The sequence below is a fragment of the Protopterus annectens genome, chromosome 5.part0 (assembly GCF_019279795.1).
Source record: "Protopterus annectens isolate FY-2018-M chromosome 5.part0, PAN1.0, whole genome shotgun sequence".
NCBI lineage: Eukaryota > Metazoa > Chordata > Ceratodontiformes > Protopteridae > Protopterus > Protopterus annectens.
Window position 1 is genome coordinate 23,529,637 of NC_056735.1, and position 20,271 is coordinate 23,549,907.

Genomic DNA, 20,271 nt, shown 5'->3' on the forward strand with positions numbered 1-20,271 from the left:
GCCTACCTATGAACCTATGAACTCAACGATTGGCCTAATGAGGGAAGAATAAAGGGAGACAATTACATCTTTCTTCCTGGATGCAAAACCCTTAGTAATGAGATGTGCCATATAGACACTGACTGACACAGACTGTCTACTTGACAGACATGCAGATATAACCCAATAGCAGTAGCTGAAGAGGACATTTGCATCAAATGTATTAATTGACTGCAGCAACCTTTAGCAGACAGTCCAAGCATACAGCCATACCAAGATTACACATTTTATTTTTTTTTATTTTATTCTATTATTATTGTACTTATTTCCATTATTTTATACTGTATTATCACATTCCTGACAATTATTTAAACAGTCTGTGACATCTGAACACACAATTATTTACTGATAATATGAGCTACCTCACACATTTACCTGTAGTTTCTGTGGAGAGAATATCTATAATTATTATGTGACTGATACTGTAATATTTTGGCAGTCATGGGGATAGAACACAATTGCAGTGACTGCAGTGGACATCTGCATCAAATGTATTAATTGACTGCAGCAATGTGTAAGAGACTCTCCAGGCATATAGCAATATATAGATTACACATTTTATTTATTTTATTTTATTATACTTATTTCCTTTATTTTATGCTGTATTATCACATGCCTGGTAATGATTTTCGCAGTCTGTGACATCTGAACACACAATTATTTACTCATGACATGAGTAGCAACCTCACCCATTTACCTGTAGTTCCTTTGGAGAGAAAATCAGTCATCATTACGTGACTGATTGTGTAATATTTAGTGCTACATAGCACTGAATTCAAACCCTGGTCTGTGTGTGGCAAAATGTACTTCATACAGAGCATTTACCAAACTGAGCTACTGAGTCACTGCTGATTACTGACTGACTGATATTTGCTTGCAGCTCACCTGGAACCAAAATATGACCTGGTAATATTATTACAGTTTTATACTAGACTGCAGTGACAGTTGAACACACATGCATGAAATTCAAGCACGACAGAGATGCTAGGTAACCTATACATTACTAAATAGAATGCAGATGTACACACTATATTGCTAGTGGGTTAAAACATCTGTGATGTTAACAAACAATATCAGATCATGTGTTGGCTATCTCACCCATATACCTTGGTTACCTGCTGTTTGTGGAAGACAGTACATTATGTGAACAATATTGGCCTTGAAACAGCCTTTACCATTACTATGTGTATTAAACATGACATTTGGCAACTGTTATATTTGCTGTGTACAGCTATTACACTGTTATACTTGACTGTAGCACCTTACCTCACAGCCTGAATGCATATACTTGAAATGCAATGGTTAAAACAAGCCAATCCTGATGTACACAATTTACCTTGCTGTTATTAGTAGTGGTTCATATGTTATTGCAGCAGAGTTGGCATAATTGAATTCTTGCAAAATAGCTCTAATTCCACACTTACTGCACAACAGTGTTTATTAGAGATACATTCATGCATTTACTGGTATAGTTTTGAGTTTTTATTGCACAACAGTTGTCAGTATGCAAATGTTTCAATACAGCTGTAATTCCATAGTTACTGCACTACAAACATTTTGAAGATACTTTATTATAGTTACTGCTTTATTCTTTCTTGCTTATTTGACTATAGATAGCAAAAATTTGTACACACCACACTCACAGTGCAACCTGGCCTAATGCCCTGCATACACCTCAATGTTGTGAACCTTCTCCTTTTCAGCTGTTGGTAGAAAGGCACACCATTATGCATACCAGTTTAGCAGACATTCAGTTTAGATATTGGTCAAACAGAGGTAACTGTACTTACAGACATGTGGGGCACTCTCTGCCCAAGCATCTTGGACCAAGGTGGCCAAGAGATCCCCCTTCTGATGCTTCAGTTTGTTGTAGTGGTGACGTACCTCCTCACTTGTGTGCGGGATACTGAAAAATTAATTATAAAGGTGCTGCTGTGCTGTACTTGCTGTACTGGAACCAAAGTCTTCTTAAGACACAAAGTCTTGTTGGCTGTTTACTGCTGAATCAGAGTCTGGTTATAATACAGAGTTTTGCATGACTGCATCTGCAGTCTGTTTAAGGCACCAAGCCTTGAAAACTGCACACTGATAAAGAAATATACTTTGCAGCACAATACAATTTTACTTTTAGCACAGTTACTATTAAATAACTTATTCTTATAACAGACACATACTATATTGTTACAGCTTTTAGCTTTATTGTACAAGGTTTACTTTATGATCATATAAATTATAATTCTCCTACAAAATACCTTGTAACAAGTGTGCTCCTAGAAGTACCTCTAACATAACTTAATTTTACAGTCTTTTTATGCTGTTCTTCTCATGTACTTTTGATCCTGTTTTTCCTCTTGGTATCTCCTTTTATACTTTGTACAGAAGCATCTGTAAGGAAACACTTCTGATGCTTGTGAGAAAGCATGTAATATTTTACTGTTCATACTTGTTTTTAATGAAATGTCTTGTGAGAAAGCACATACAAATTGTTTTTCTGCTGATCATGTCCATTCATCTGTAAGAAAGCACATCAACCTTTTTTGCTGATATTGTGAAAAAACATGTTTTTAAGGAAACATCTTATAAGAAAGCATGTACTGCTGATTTTGTAAAAAGCATGTCCATTCATCTGTCAAATTTCATTGCTGATATTGTGGGAAAGCATGCAAAATTGTTTTTACAGTTTCTGCTGAATCTGTAAGGAAACGTGTCCATTGACAGATGTTCTTTGTTTTTCAAAACACAGTCAGGGTTATGTCACATAGTATGGATGTTCATTACATATTGCTAAGCCCTATTCCTACATTTAAGCAAACTTTTATTTTATGCCTTATTTATTTTGCATATTTGTAGCAGAAATTATTTCAACCTTTATTCATTGTTTAGCACCCTCTGACAATTCCCTCTTTTTTATTTTAAACCAGGGAGACAAATTCATCATTGTTTGGTAATACATTTTTATTATGGCAATTGACAACAGTAACTTGTTGATTAACATTTGTTAAGCAAACTTTAATACATGTGAGTAATATGCAACCAAGCACTACAATAACAATAATAGCAATTAAAAATATAATGATTTTTACTGTCCACCCTGCAAATAGATTACTAAACCAATCACTCCAATCATCATTCCAGTTTTTCTAGTATGTTGTGACACTTGCACAATGACTTCTAAATGCACTTTTAGAGACTCTGTTTTATCTGGTACAACATTGTTTTCCTATTAGGGCACATGTCCCCCCTAGGGATCCTTGTAAAATGTAATCTAACTCCATTCGATTTTGTAAAACCATAGTTTGTATGGTTGTCATTTCGACAGTAATGTCAAATATTGCATAGAAAGTGGCATTTGCTAATACTTCGACTAGTTTGGATAGTTCTTTTAACTCCCAAATGGGTTTTGCTGCTCCATACCATGGGAATATACCTGCTCCAGAAATTACATCATCTCCTAGATCCATATCTTTTAATTTTAAATAATCAAGATTTTGGTGCTAAATATGTAATATATCTAAGGTGTTTACTGGATTTTCTGGACTTTCAATTACAGATGTCTTTTTCTGTTTTGCATTTCTAATGCTTCCCTGTGATAACGCTTTTACACGATGCATTGCTGGTACTACTAACCCTATATAGCATGTACCATCCCATCTCTTTAGTAACCTTTTATAAGCATATTTACTACAAATGTAATATAACCCATCTGACAGGGCAACACTGTTATTTGCTATGCTGCCATTTACTTGTCTGATACTAGGAGTTGCATCATGTACAACTATAACATTTTTATTTATTTTGTTTTGCCAACATGTAACGTTGGCTTTGCACTCATTTTTGATGTGTTGTGAGAAATGATGTACTGTTGTTTTACTTAATAATAACTGACCCTTGACTGGTATTAAAATAGGAAATTTATGATGAAATACACCATATTCTGGTACATGTTTATGAATGTTTACTATTGCAACCATCTCAGATTTAGTTACTGCCACCAACTGAGATGGTTCTATTTTGCTGAAAACATGTAATTTCCATGTGCTATAGCAGATAACTGTACCCTTGCTTTACGTAGCTGTGCATTTACAGCTTGGTCTCCTGTTTCTTTTAATACTCTCCAACTATTAAAAGTATGTAGTGGAATTGGCACCAGGGGCATGACCTCTGCTATTTTAGGTATGAAACTACATACCCAACAGTCAGAAACATTCATGCTTATTGCATACCAACATTGTCTTGCCAAAAAAGTATTAAAAGATAGTGACCGATCGTGCTAATTTTTCCACATATGTTTAAACTCTCTCTCTTGTAACTTTACAGTTGTAAGTATAATTTAATGCTAAGTAATACAATAATAGTTAGCATGATAACTATTATTGTTTTTAAAACAATCCTTTAAATAAAAATTCCATTGCTGAATCATTTTGCCTTTGGTCATCCAAAGCTGGATTTCCAAAAGGATGCACTTTAAGCCATGTCAATTTCATTATGCTTTCTCTGTAATGGACTTACAAGAGAAGACACTTGGTCAGATTTACATTGCTCACTAGTTTTAACAACTTTTAACTGATCTTTATATACCAACATTGTTTTGTTTTTCTTTTTTTCCTTTAATTTGGTACACTAATTCTCCAATTTGTTCCACTACTTCAAAAGGGCCTTGCCAACTGCTATCCCATGGTCCTTCCATTTGGAATGTTTTACCAATACTTTTGTTCTGCAGGGAAGGTTTTCTTCAAGTGATAATATTGGCACCTTTTTCCATAGGTGGAACACTTGCTCCCTTGCATTATAGTTACATACCTCAGTAAGTTGCTTTAGCCACTCTTGATGTTTGCTGATTTCTAACATGGGTCTGCCATTAGGTATATCTGGATCAAATGGCAATTGTATGGGCATTTTGTGACCTGTCATTATTTCGTATGGGGAGATACCTTTTTTTTCTACTTGATGTTACCTGAATACTCATTAAAATGCCAGGTAGATGATGTACTCAAGTATTGCCCTTTTCCAAGCATGCCTTGTTTAGACGTTCTTTTAATGCCTGATTTATACGTTCTAGAATGCCATTGGATTGTGGATGGTATATTACATGAAATCTTTGCTGTATGCCTAACAAATTATGCATTTGCTTAATGAGATCACTAACAAACTGTGGACCATTGTCTGATTCTATGACACGTGGCCACCCCAATGCCAAAATATATTTTTCCATAAAGCTTCTGCAGTTGCTTTTGTTGTCATTGTTTTGGTAGGAATTGCTTCTACCCATTTTGAAAAGACATCCACTACTACTTGTAGGTATCTGTAACCTCCCTTTGTTCTTGGCAAAGGACATGCATGATCTATCTAAACTGCATACCATGGCCCAACCGCTGGCTGCACCCAATGTTACTGAGGCTTTTTGCTTTTTGCATTTACCTGCAAACAGATTAGACATTTTTCTACAATCAGCATCCAGACCTTTTTTAAATTTGTGTTCCAATATTCTTTTACAATTGCCCATAGCTTATCAGCTCCTACATGTCCCAGTATTTGATGATTTAACTTGACCAGCTGCTGTGCCAACTGAAATGGTACATATGGCAACGGTAGTCCCTTGGAGCTAGTGTATGCATAATACTCCCTTGGTGGTCTTCTTGTTAATCTGCACTGATCAGTTTCTTCTTTCAAGCTCTGTTGCATTTGAATATTTATAGATCTCCCTCTATTGACTCTTTATCTAGCTCTTTTAAGGCACTGACTTCTACACTGGTGTACACATATTCTGGAAGTTCCTTTACATCTTTTGCTGCTGGTTTTGCCAATGTGTCAGCTAATGACTTTAACCTGAAAGTTTCACTTGTCAGTTTTTGATGTGCTTTTACTTTTAAGATGCTTTACTGTCCCTGTTCATTCAACATTGTTATAACTTTATGTATGTCTTTTAATACTTCAGCATGCTGTAATGGTTTGCCTGTACTGTCCACAAACCCACACCTTACCCAGGTGTCCATATGCAGTCTTAAAGAGTTTACTAAATAAGCACTGTCTGAGAAAATGTTAACAGGATTATAATACCTTAGCATGTACAGTACTGCTTCTAGTTCAGCTCTTTGAGCTGACATATGCCCTGGTAACTTGATTAGTTTGGGAGAACCACGCTGTGGATTCTCCGGAACTACAGCAAATCCTGTCCAGTATTTGCCTTTGTCCTAATACAGTGTTTCATGTACAAAGACGGATGACTAAAAGTGGTCAAAATCAGATGCCAGAAATTGTATGTCAGGTGACATTATTTTCTCTAAGCAGTTATGCTGTTTTCCTTCATATCCTATGTGATTTGACAAATAATATTTGTTCCCTGTCTGAATTGTGACAGTTTTCATTCCAAGCAGTGCCATCCATTGTGCAAGGACTGCCTAATACCATCTGTGATTTTATTCATCTCAAAATTGTCTACCAGAGCTTTTACTGCTTGGTGTGATGTTTGTGTATAATACTAGAAAATACAGTCAGATACTCAGTTTGCTCAATACCCCAGTAAATGGCTAATAACTGCTGTATGCAGGCATGATAATCCAATTCCACTGGGGTCATTTTGCTATTACAGAAAGTAACTGGACGTAATCTTTTTTTCCATTCTGTTGTCGCCACCATATGGCCATTCCTGTAATAGCAACACAGATAATGTTTTCTTCCTTGCTGCTGCCTGTGTTGTGGGTGCTATTAATTCTGTAGCTTGTGCTAATTTTGCTTTCTTTTTTTGTATAATTCTCTTTATTGAATTTTTTCAGTAAATGAATACAATACTGAACATCAAATAAAATACAGATAGCAACAGAAAATACAAAATTCATACAATAAAATCAAAACTATATACACATACTACAATGCCCAATGACTTATTCTATCTATAACTCACAATTTGATGGAGAGAAAAAAGAATGTTGTCCGAGAACCAAAAGAAAGAAAATAAGATGAGAAATTCAATTAAATATAATTCATCATCATTTGTCATTTGAGTATAGATTCAGACATAATACTCCACCATTCTTTAGTAACTGACTTGTGCTTAATATTGTGGAACAGATATTTGTGAGCCCTGAGAAGTTTAATAGCTATGTGCTTGAACCCTTCCCACGAGAGGGCGTGTCTGCTTCTCCAGTTTAGGGAAATGTAGTATTTAATTAACATAAAAATAGGGATCAAAATCTTACATTTCCTTTCAGATAAGCCCGGTGGTAGGATGTGTAGAATGGTAAATTCCCATGAAAGGGTAGATTTTTCATAGCCAATTTTCTCAAGTATCACTCTCAGGGCACACCATAGCTTATATGCACATTTGCAACTCCAGAACAAATGGATAATATCCGCAGTTTGGTTGGAGCAATAACTGCAATTAGGGGATAGATTAGGATATCGCTTATTCAGTACTTCAGAGGTAAAATACGCGTTGTTCAAAATCATTAGCTGAGTGTATTTCAACTTATTGAGAGGAATAGCTTTAGAGCTTTGTTTTATAGCCTGAGCTATTAAGTTTTGAGTTATGTCTGGATTGATATTTAACCAGAATTTTGAGACATTGACCTCGTTTTGGAACCTGATTGCCATGGTAGCCTTGTATGAGTTTGAGGTAATCCCTTTATTACTGAGCAGGAGTTTCTTTAATGCTTTACATGTTGAAATATCTTCTTCTGAGACCAAGGGGTGGTCTATGTACTTTCTAATCAACTCCCTAACCTGTCGTAGAATAGACAGGTACTTCTTGGGCAAGTTCAGACTGATTCTTAGGTTAGAAATTGTCTGATGTCTATAGGGGAAAAAAATCAGAGATAGAAGTATTCAAAAGGAGAGGATATTGTGCTAGGTTTAACATGCATCCATTTAGTTGAAGGTTGGGGTTGAGGTGAATTGGCTGTAAAGTTATAAAGGAATGGAGTAGCTTCAAAGATTTGAGTAGGGCCTGAAGAGATTTTATGCTATATAATAGGCCTTTAGTAAGTTTCAGTCTGCCTATATTTGCTTCATCCAGAAAAGGGAGCGCAATAGGACTAAATATTAGTGAGTTGATATAGTTATTGCCCAGAATCACCCATGACGGGGCCCACGTATTTTTGTCTTTGTGATAAGACACTATCTTTAAGACTCTACTGGCGTTAATTATCTCATAGTAAGTTTTAAAGTTGGGTAGACCTAGACCACCCTGTTCTTTAGGATAGATGAGTTTTGCATAGCTAATCCTGACCGATTTGGGGGCCCACATGAACTTAGAGATAGAAGATATAATTTTTTTAAAGAAATTGTTATGTAAGATACTTGTGGTTGCATGAAACAGATATAAGAGTCTCGGCAGAATGTTCATCTTAATCACTGTGGTTCTGGCTAGGAAAGGGATCTTAAGCATAGACCATCTATTGATATCATTTTGAATCTTTGACCAATACCTAATCACGTTGTCCTGAAAGTGCTTATGGTTACCTTGGGAGAATTGAATACCTAAATAATGAAGCTGTTCTTTTGATTTGATCTCTGAATTTAAAGTTATGTTAGGTAGTCTAGCGTGTATGTTTAAAGGGAATATTAATGATTTTTCACTATTAAGTTTGTAATTCGATAAGTTGGAAAAAGTATAAATTGCAGATAAAATCTTTTTTGGGTCCGAGTTAGGAAGTGTGAAGTATATATTAAGGTCATCCGCATATGCCGATAGGGGAATCTTTAAGTTGTAAATACCAGGTGGATGGAAGAAAGTGGCTTGTTTGATGAGCATAAATAAAGGTTCCATATATAAATTAAATAAGAGAGGAGAAAGGGGGCAGCCCTGTCTGACCCCGTTGACCATGTTGATTCTATTAGAAGAGTGTTTGTTGATATGAATAGAAGTGTACGCTGTGGAGTACAGGGTTTTTATTTTGTCTAAGAATGAGATTGGAATGTTAAAGAAGGGTAGGATGGCAAATAAGAAGTTCATACTCAATCGGTCAAATGCCTTGGATGCATCCACCGCTAGGGCGGCACAGTGGTGCAGCGGTTAACGTTGTCGCCTCACAGCAAGAGGTTCTCCAGTTTGATTCTCGGCTGGGGTGCCTTCTGTGTGGAGTTTGCATGTTCTCCCTGTGTTCGCGTGGGTTTCCTCCGGGTACTCCGGTTTCCTCCCACATTCCAAAGACATGCATATGGAGCATTTCTCCCCGGGCCTCCACTGAAAACAGGCTCTGTGGAACCTAGTCGGACATTCCCGGTCAACAAATGTTAAATAAATAAATAAAATAAATAAATAAATAAATAGGGAGTACATGGGGTGTTTGGCCATATTAGAATGATGAATCATGGCTTCCAGTAACAAAGTTTGATCGTTAGTTTGTCTAGTATAAAGCCAGATTGCTCAGAGGAGATGATATGGGAAATAACAGCTTTCAGCCTGTTAGCTAGGACCATGGCCAGAATTTTCATGTCCAAATTAATTAGAGATATGGATCTGTAGTTCCCCGGGATTTTAGGGTCTGCATTATGTTTTAGAATGAAAATCGTTCTGGAGGCATTTAAATGGATATCTTTAAAGCCATTGGCGATAATATGGCTAAACAATAAGTTCAATATTTTGGAAACTTTCGTGTTAAATGTTTTATAAAATTCAGCTGTAAATCCGTCTGGGCCAGGGGATTTGTTAGGCTTCAGATTGTTAATAACTGCGAGGATTTCTTGTGTAGTTATCTCCTTTTCTAGAAGCTCCTGCTGATTCTCAGTTAGTTTGGGGAAATTAAGATTCTTGAGAAAGGATTGTAATTCTGATTCGTTAACAAAGTTATCTATGGGCCCGTAGGTTTGTTTGAAAATGCTTTCAAAAGTGTCAATAATCTCGTTAGGTTGCTGGAATTCCTTTCCCTGGTAGTGAATTTCAGGTATAAAAGTAGAGGATTTGGTGAGGTTGATCGCCCTGGCCAGGAATCTGGAGGGAGAGTGTATTACGTCTGCATATAAGGCCATTGACTTGATCTCATGGAAGCTCAAGTTCTCCGTGTGTAGGGATATTAAATCTTTTTGTAGTTGTAACATACGTTCTTCCAATAGGGGAGTGTGTTTCACTTGCGACTCCATTTCTACTTTATTAAGTTGAATGGTAAGGTCCCTTTCTTTTTTGTTCCAAAGTTTTTTATAGTATGAGGCTTTATTTAACAAGAAGCCCCTGATCGTTGATTTAAACGAGGCCCATTCACAGTCTAAAGGAGATTGGAAGGATTTCCTGGAGTCAAGAAAGTGATCCAGGTACTCGTCAATTTGAGAGGTAATCTCCTCTTTCTCCAGGAGGTTGGGGTTCAGCCGCCAACAAATGTCAATATGATCTGTTAAGCCCCTATTTCGTCGGTGGATACCCATGGAAATCTTGAAATGGTCAGATATAGATCTAGGAGATTGAGCAAAGGAAATATTCATGGTGTAAAATGCCTTGGAAATAAGAAAAAAGTCTAATCTGGACCATCTTTTGGCACAGTTAGAAAAAAAGGTGTAATTACCCCTTTTCTGAGCAGGGTCTAGAAAAATGTTTGGGTCAAATAGATTAAACTCTTCTTTCAGTTCGCTTATGTCTTTATGAGTTGAGGTGTTACAGTGAGCCCTGTGATTCGATCTATCTGTTTTGGGATCCTGTACAGAGTTCCAGCCCCCCCCCCCCCCACAATATAGTAATGATTAGGAAATAAGGTGAGGAAGTTAAATAACTTCATAAAGAAGATCTGTTGAGAAGTGCAAGGGGCATAAATATTCAGAAGGAGAATAGGTTTATCTAATAAGGGGTGGTTTGTGGTAAAATAGCACCATCTACCCTCATTATCTGAGCCCTCCTTTACAATAAAAGGACCAAAGCTATTTTTAATAATAATGGCTACCCCAGCTCTATTCGTAGTACCTTCTGAGGATATAATCTTTTTAATCCAAGGTCTCAATTTTTTAGGGTTCCATTGCTGATTGAGAAGGTGTGTCTCCTGAAGGAAAGTGATATTAGCGGTAGATTTCAAAATTAGGTGCATGAGCAGTTTTTTTTTTAGGTGATTGTAACCCCTTAATGTTCCACGATTCTAAGTTCCACATTTTCTAAACAAGCCAAGTAGATTCAAGAGATCCGAGATGAAATGGGGAGTATGGACAACGTTAAGTGATGACGTGAGACTGAGTTGTAAACTTAGGTCAAGTAGTTTATATCCTTCCCGCTTGATCCCGGTGCCTATCCACCAACCCCTAAGCCCGGAAGGGTCTGGGAAGCTAAAATGATGCATCCAAATAAGTGAAAAACCTTGTTCCCAGAAAGTCCTGCCTAACACACCATGACCCAAGATGCATAGCTAATCCAAGCAGTGCAATAACAAACACAAAGCTCTGCCAAGAGAAATGGTAATAACATGTAGATATGAACAGCCAACAGACTATTATTTACATAGTAACACTTAGATTAAATAGCCTTATACATTAACCTAAAGCTTTCATCTATAGTAAACCTAGATAACCTGCGTTTGTTTAGAGTAGAATCAATTATCAGTAAGGTGAAGTAAGACCTCACAAAAACTTAAGTAGGGTTTTCCTCTACTTCAAAAAGCATTGCAAGTGGTGTTGACAAGGCGGTTAATGCTTATTACAAGTACACAAATATAGAGTTCTCGCCCTAGGAGAGGTGAACCCTGGAGGCAATCTCACAAGGAGAACCCCCCCGGTACCTAATCTGCCGATTCCCATTTCTTCATAACCCTAGTAACCTCTGTTTCTATTACCCTGGATATCCTGCACGCGCTGAAAGACTGAGTTCATATTCGGTGCCTTGGATTAGTCATCACCTTTTCGCTTATTTTCACATGAAATAATGAAATAAGCCATAGACAGCAATAAGTAAGCAAATAACAAGTTACAGGCACTACTGAGTGAATATACTGAAATGCATAAAAGTCTTCGCAAACAGGAGGCTCATATGAAATCATACATCTTGTATGTTGATTAAGTAATATACAGCCATATAGCAGGATTCCATTATCACTGAAGAAAAAGACAAGTACTTTAAAACGCCAGTGCATACTGTAAAATTAGTCCCTATCAGAACCATAACCTTAGCTTTATCAAGCAGTAACAACAATCAAGCCTGAAACCCCGAGTGCTTATAAGAGCAGTTAATAAATCTCTGCAGTGAGGAGGGTAGCAGCTGACCCTAGTGGTTAGTCGCATCAAGGCACTTCATAGGGTAATCACGCATTCAAATATAAATTAAATCTAGGCTATTAGACCAATGTAGCGCTTGCACATTATCCCCATAGCATTTTTAAGGCATCTGAACGCTATACTTATTAGATTAAATCATGCTTTTCATGGGGACAAGAACAGCGCTAATGAAACCCTCCAGTGCTCTCTTTAATCTAGAAAGCATGTACCATACCTAACCCAAATGGTATAGATAAATATCTGTAACTTTAAGAGATCTGATTTCAATTATCTTGTCAGCAAAAGATCCCCTTAGTTTGTTCACTGCTCTGTTTCAATTATTTACATTCAGCAATCCGGTACAATTATAAAGCTAACATGTTTGACTTACAATCAGTTGTTGCAGTAGCTTACTTGGGGTCGTTTCTCAAAGGTATAAGAATAATATCTAAATTAAAATGAAAGTTAACAGTGGTGAACAATAACATCGTTGCTTTCATATCTCTTTTCACATTATCTGCCTTGTTGTCCATAGCTCTAACGTTAGCCTATAAAATTGGGCATTTTTTAATCAAGGTTTATAACAAAATACTTGTGACAGATGAGTTCTCTGTACACTTATCCAATAAATACCCATGCTTCTGCAATAGCTCAGGGAACCAAATACTTTGTTAGTTATGTCTAATCCAAAAAGAGAAGTATAAATAGTCCTCCATGTTTGTAATTGTAGAGCGTCGCCTGGGAGTAAAAAATATATCTGGCAAGATCCTGCTGCTCGACTAGTGAGGGAACATCATTGCTGCACACTCGCAGCGCTTCGGTTTAAATACAGGGGGAAAGGTGCATATAGAGTGCTTGCTGAAGAAAAGCTGCACTCACCTTCGTAGTATGCACACTTGCAGCTTCAGCTTGCTGGAGAATAGCGCAGGAGACTTTTCGTCGGCTTAATTTCCATGTGGCCAGTACCAGAACTAAATAGGACCACTTGTGTGCAAACGAAGTCTGCAACTCATGTAGATTGAAGAAACCCTAAGCCATAACAGTGCTGATGTGCTATGCGCCTTTAAGAGCGCAAAGTTGACAGGAAGATCTTGAGGTCAAAGAACCATATATAGCAAAGTGGAATATGGCGACGAGCCTGCAGAAAAAAGTCAGTCAAAGTACATTCACGAGGGCTATGAAACCCACGGACAGTGGGCTACCCAAGGTGACCAAAAAAGAAACAATCCACAAGGTAATTCTATGCTTTAAAGACAGAAATAAAGCAGTTAAATGCATTTGTGACACAAACATTCGCAATTCTGGGGGCAAAGTTACAACTTTTGGACAGGATTGTCCGGACATTCCTTAAATGTTTTTTTTTAAAACAACGACCGCTTCATTGTAGTTTTGTGCTGTTAGCTGGGCACCCTGGTGAGTAAAAATGAGGGTATTAGGATACCTCATTTGAAATCTTATCTGCTTTTTGATCAGATAAGCGCAGAAAGGGGCCAGTTTTTGTCTTTCCTGTTTGATTGAGATTGGTAAATCCGGAGATAGGTATATTTTGTTGCCCTTCCATTCTACGTATTTTTTTTAATTTTGCTGCACTTATTAACTTGAATACATGTTGGTAATTTAATATCTTCACATATACTGGTCTCGGAGAACGTCTGTCAAATGCTGGTCTTAAGGCTCTGTGTGCACGTTCTATAATTAATTTGTCTGGGAGGGATTCTTTATCTAGAAATGAAGAGAAAATTTCAGAAATGCTCTCTAGTAAGTCCAGTTGTGAAAACTGTTCTGGGATGCCTTTGATGATGAGGTTGTTGCGTCTAGATCTGGCTTCGAGGTCTATTAACTTTTGTTGAATATTCTTTATATTTGTGTTATTATTATTTTGCTCTTTTTGTAGTTGATCAATTTTAATCTCGTTTTCAAGTACCTTGCTTCAGTTTTATCCATTCCGGTTAAAATTCTGTCGATGGAGACATTGAAGGATTTAAGCTGCTGTGAGAGATCTTGAATTGCTGACTGAATGGGTTGCAGGGCAGACTTAAGTTTCTCCATGTAATTTAAGTCAGGTTTCTCTTTCAATGTTATTGGTGGTGTCTTGGAAGACTCTTGCTGTTTAGCCATCCTGGGCCTCTTCGTGGTCATCTCTTTTTCTGGGGATGCTATAGTTGAATATTTTGCTTTGGTGGTTTGAGTGTCCATTTGGTCTAGTTCTTTTGACATGGTTCTGATAAAAATCAGTGCCCTCTTTCTTCACAGGAGTAGTAGGCCTCCGAGGCCTAGAGCACATGTACCCGGACCAGCACAGAAGAGTCAGATAAATCAGGTACAATCCTTCCCAGCAGAGGCTCCCTTTTCCACTGAAATGCTGGTAACCAGCGTAGGTAAGAATTCTTGATAGTTCTGTAGTCTTATTTTACCTTGTAAAGGCTTTTAATCTTTAAAATTAGCTGATGAATTGTAGGTGAGTGACAGAGCTCTGTGAGAACACTGCTTATAGGATGGCGGCCATTTTGAATCTCCGCTTTCATTTGTAAAAATGCCTCATTCTCATGGGGTCCCCACTCTAAAAAGGTGGAGGTCTTCTGTTCTTGTAACATTTTGTGAAGAGGAGCAGCCACTGCTGCATGATCCTCCATAAATTCTTTGTTAAAATTCATGACTCACATGAATTTATGTAGATCTGCTATAGTCAATGGCTTTTCCATTTGTAAAATGTTTTACACACGTATAGGGCAAGGAGACCTCCCTGATGGATTTATAATAATACCTAGAAACTTAACTTCTTGTGACATAAGCTGCACTTTTAATCTTAAACCTTGCCTGCTGTATCGTATGGAAAACTCTTTTAAGAAGCCGTATATACTCTTCTATTGTTTCAGACTGGGTTAATATGTCATCAGTGTAATGTAACACTGAATCATCCTTTTCTAGATGTTGCAGGATGGATCCTACTGTCTGATAAAAAATATCTGGACTGTTTTGAAATCCTTGTGGTAATCTTGTCATGACATATTGCTGATTTTTAAATGTAAAGGCAAGTCATGGCCAGTCTTTTTTCCTAAGTGGTACTGCAAAAAAAGCCATTTGCTAAATCTATTACTGTAAACCACTCACTTTGTGGCTTAATATGTGCAGCCAGCTCTGGAACTCCCAGAATCAAATGTGTTCTAGGAGTTGTGTATTGATTAACCTTCCATAAATCAATAACAAGATGATAACTACTTTATTTTTTCTTGACTGGCCAGATCTGTGAATTTGTGGGATTTTTTGTATAATTCCCTCCTTTTCCCATTCTGCAATACATTTTCCATATGTTCTTATACTGCCCTAGGAATGGGATATTGTTTTTAAAATGGAGGTATACAATCCTGATCACTACCCATACCTACTGGCATTTCTAGCTTTCCACAGTCACTGGGACCCTTGGACCACAGGTTTAAGAATAGCTGTTGTAAATGCTGCCACACATCCTCACTGTCTGTATTCACATATCCTGTAGGCTTGTCAGAATTTTCAGGAAGAGAGATTGCACAGCAACCTGCACTTTTCTCTCCCTCTCATTTTTTTTCCTGTCTCATATCCACAAAATACTTTTATGCAAGTCAATTACAGTGCCCAATGGTCCTATGATGTCCAAACTGGTAACGTTAGTTGAGCAGGATGGATGCCTTACAAATGCACCCTTCCATGTCTGTCCTTCCTGGATAAATTTTATGTCTACATCTTGGCTACTCACTGCATAGCATCCTGTGCCATTAAATACTGAAATGCAAACCTTTTTTGTTGGATTTACAGGTAACTGTCTGTTTGTGATGGATACTGCTGCTCCTGTGTCTAATAGGACATTTTGCCATAGTGACTCCTCTACCCAGATATCAGTCAGTGGTTGTCCATCTCGACCCCTTTTAAAAGTAGTCAGGAAAGATACCAGAGTAGGGGGCACACCCCTATTGTAAGGAGATCTACTCATCCTCCCCCTTTATTCTCAAATGCAACATGACACACTGCATGTTCTTGCTTGTCGTCTTCCTCTGTGTCTGAGAGAGCTACATATTTAGGTTTTTCAATCTCTTTTTGTAATTGTTACCAAGCCATTCCTTCTGCTTGCTCTACCAAATATTTTGGAGTTAAAGGTGAGGCTTTCAGAAAGTCTACAGGACATACATACCGTTTTCCTGTGTATTGATAGACCTTATAGCTGTCTTTATCAATATTGTAAGGTCTCTGTGCATTGACCTGTTCTTCTGACTTTCCTTGTAAATCTTTTGACTCTATGTTTTGAAAAAAAAAAACACCCTGTTCTTCCTTCTTTTTATGCCACACTTTGTAATGATCACAGTTTTGATTAACATGCCCTACTTTTTTACAAAAAAACATGTTGGTGCATTTTGTTCATTCATTACCTACACCCGATCCTGGTACTACAGACACAGGAACAGGAGCTGGTGGTGCTGATGCAGCTCTTCCTGCTGGTGGTTGCTCACACCACCATTGCCTTTCCCAATTTTTAACCTCACAAATCACCTTAAATGGTTCACTTCCCTCCCCTAATGCAAATATATGGTGTGAGTATAATGTCCCATCATTGGCCATAGTCTGTCCCCTCATTAGTTTTTGTGCCAAATCAGTCAGGGTTCTGAATGTTCTTCATAAATGCATTTAATATCCCCTAGGACCACTTTTACTTGCTCTAAAAAGCAATGTATTAACCATGTTTGTATTTCTGTTTTTTGCATGTCCCTATCTGACCTTTGATATACTGTATTATCTGAAATGCAGATCTGAAGTGGTTAGCTTGTTCCCTTAATTTATCTGAGATGGTGATTTTGAAATTATCTCACAGCTTAGCTGTGAGAGGTTGCCCTTGTGTATATGCCATAAGAACATATGTCATATGTCCTAATTTACTGTTTAACTGATAAGCCTCTTTCTTTAACTGAATGAAAGTTTTAAAACATTTGAGAATAAAAATCCAGAAACATCTAAGTAATGCATCTGTCCATGCATCAGATCCTGCTGTGTATGATACCCATTATTCAAATGTAAGCATATTGTAAAATATGCCTTTTTTATCATTCTACTGTGGTAAAATGTGTAATAATCTAGACTGTGTATATAGATCTGCAGTAGTTCCCTGTTCTACAACTTGTACTAATTTTGTATTTTGCAATTCTTCCTTAAGTTTGGTATTAGAATGGTGTTCTGTAAATTAGTCTCTGTTAGTTCCGTTAATTCTTCCTCCTTATCTTGTAAATGCTTTTTAAAGTCTGCATTCTCTTTTTGTAATTCTTTACAGGATTTATTTTACTTTTTATTAACATCTTCTGTTGACTGTAGGGCCCCTATGTACTTTTGACAGAGTTCTTGTATATAATTTCTGAACTTTTTGCACTTCCCTTGTTTGTCTTTTAAGAATTTGTTAAATTCTTCTGTTAAATTATCATGAACCTTGCCCTCATGGTCACCAGCAGTGGCTTTATTCCACTGTTGTACATAATTTTAAAGGGTGTAACAAGATCTATAGAGGATTCTGCCAGTAGTAGATTTGACTGCTGTTCTAACAGAGGTAAATACAATGACAGTACATAATTGTTTAATATCTGGATATAATGCAAGCATTTCACCTTTTGCTGATTTGTCATCATTAAAAAGTTTGTCTTTACAGTCTAACCTTTGATTAATGGCCTGCACTGTATTTTTATGGCATTGCACACAAAGAGCATTTTCAGATGATTCACACAATAAACATTTACTATGACATGCCACATTTTTTGTTTTAGATACCAATCAAATGTTACTACCCACTTACATAATAAGTTCATAGGTTCATAGGTTTGCACTAGGCTATTGGCCCTAGGTCCTATACAAGCCTAGCCATAACAATTCCCTGGATATTTCTTCCCACAATATTTACTTCCCTGGACCCCTGTCTAGCAGGGCAACTGATGTGATCCCCGGGGTGAATTTCCTATCTCCCATCCAATTGTCAAGGTTCCTTTTGAAGAGGGCCAAGGAGGTGTTCTGCTTGATATGTATGGGCAGTCTATTCCAGAGTATGGGGAGTGTCTTGGTCAGGAACCTATCCCTCTAGCATGTTTTGTTCATTGTGATGACAAGGTTTAGATCCCTGAAGCATGTGGCTCTGAGGGATTGGGATTTTTTTTAAGTGGAGCATGTCCAACAGCTGAGGGTTTGACATGGCCTTATATGTTAAGCAGAGATTGCCTCTGAGTAGATGATATGCCACAGAGTATAGCTGGAGTTTTTTTTAGATGGTCAGCATAGGGCATCTGCTTTAGGTCTGTGATTCTTTTAGTGAGGTACTTATGCAACCTTTCCAGTTATTGCAGATGTCTTGTCAGGTACATACCAAACAGGACATTGTAGTCTATAATGGGTCTAATGAGGGATGAGTACGGTGGGACAATGACCTCCTTTTTTTTCTGGATAAAAAGCCCTTAGTGATGAGGTGTGCCACACAGAAGGATTTTCTGACTGTTGTGGCGATGTGGTTATTGAAGGTGAGACCACTGTCCACCTGTGTCCCTAAGTCTCTCATCATACTTTCGGTGTTTAGTGTACTGCCACCTATGAGGTAATTCATGGATACTTAAAAGCATTGTTCCCTATACAGACACACACACTCACACACACACACACACACACACACACACACACACACACACACACACACACACACACACACACACACACACTTGCCATGTCTGGGATTAGAACTCCTACCTAACTAGTTTATCACACTACAGCATTACACTGTTATAAGACATGCCACAGAGATTACTGTTTGAGCATCAACTTGCCCTAATAAGGTTTTACACTTATTAATGTGCTGAGTATACCAACATTGCATTTTTTCTCATATTTTGTTTGGTTGGTCTGAGACATTAAGAGTAAAGATTTGTTTACATTTTTTACTACAGTCCTACTTATATGTGACACCGAAAAAATTCTTACCACTAAGCAAGAGAACAGGTAATCAGGCTGTTGTTGCAGATGACTGGAAAATTTGTCTGTAGTCACTCGAGAAGCTGGTGAAATGAAACTGGCAGTGGGCGGCTTTAAAACCTTGTTCTTCATCTGACTTGGAGAATTTATGGCACTGCAATTTTTCGGCACTGCAGTCTCAATCTGGATTCAGACATCTGAAAGCTGTACTACTGCAAGCTATATAAAGCTGGAGTTATCATATTTAGGATTCATTCATATACACAGATTTTTAGTTACTGAGCTTTTAATGGAGTACCCTATGCAGGAATCACTCCCCCTGTGTTTGAATGCAGGCTAGACGCACCACTGAAAAATTAATTATGAAGGTGTTGCTGTGTTGTATTTGCTGTACTTGAGCCAAAGTCTTCTTAAGACACAAAGTCTTGTTGGCTGTTTACTGCTGAATCCAGAGTCTGGTTATAATACAGAGTTTTGCATAACTGCATCTGCAGTCTGTTTAAGGCACCAAGCCTTGTAAACTACACACTAATAAAGAAATATATTTTGCAGCACAATACAATTTTACTTTTAGCACAGTTACTATTAAATAACATTATTACAACAGACATGTACTATATCATTACAGCTTTTAGCTTTATTGTACAAGGTTTACTTCATAATCAGTATAAATTAGAATTCTCCAACAAAATAACTTAGAACAAGTGTGTTCCTACAAATACCTCTAGCATAACTTAATTTTACAGTCTTTTTATACTGTTCTTCTCATGTACTTTCGATCCTTTATTTCCTCTTGGTATCTCCTTTTATACTTTGTACAGAAGCCTCTGTTAGGAAACACTTCTACTGATGCTTGTGAGTAAGCATGTAATATTTTACTTTTCAGACTTGTTTTTTAAGGAAATGTCTTCTGAGAAAGCACATACAGTTTTTCTGTTGATCATGTCCATTCATCTGTAAGAAACCTTTTTGCTGATTTTGTGAGAAAACATGTTTTTAAGGAAACATCCTATAAAAAACATAGTTAAGGGTCAGTTTGTAAGGGGGTGTCACATGACTAGCCTTGATACAGATTTTTTATTAGAGTGTAATTTGCTGCAAAAATGTTTA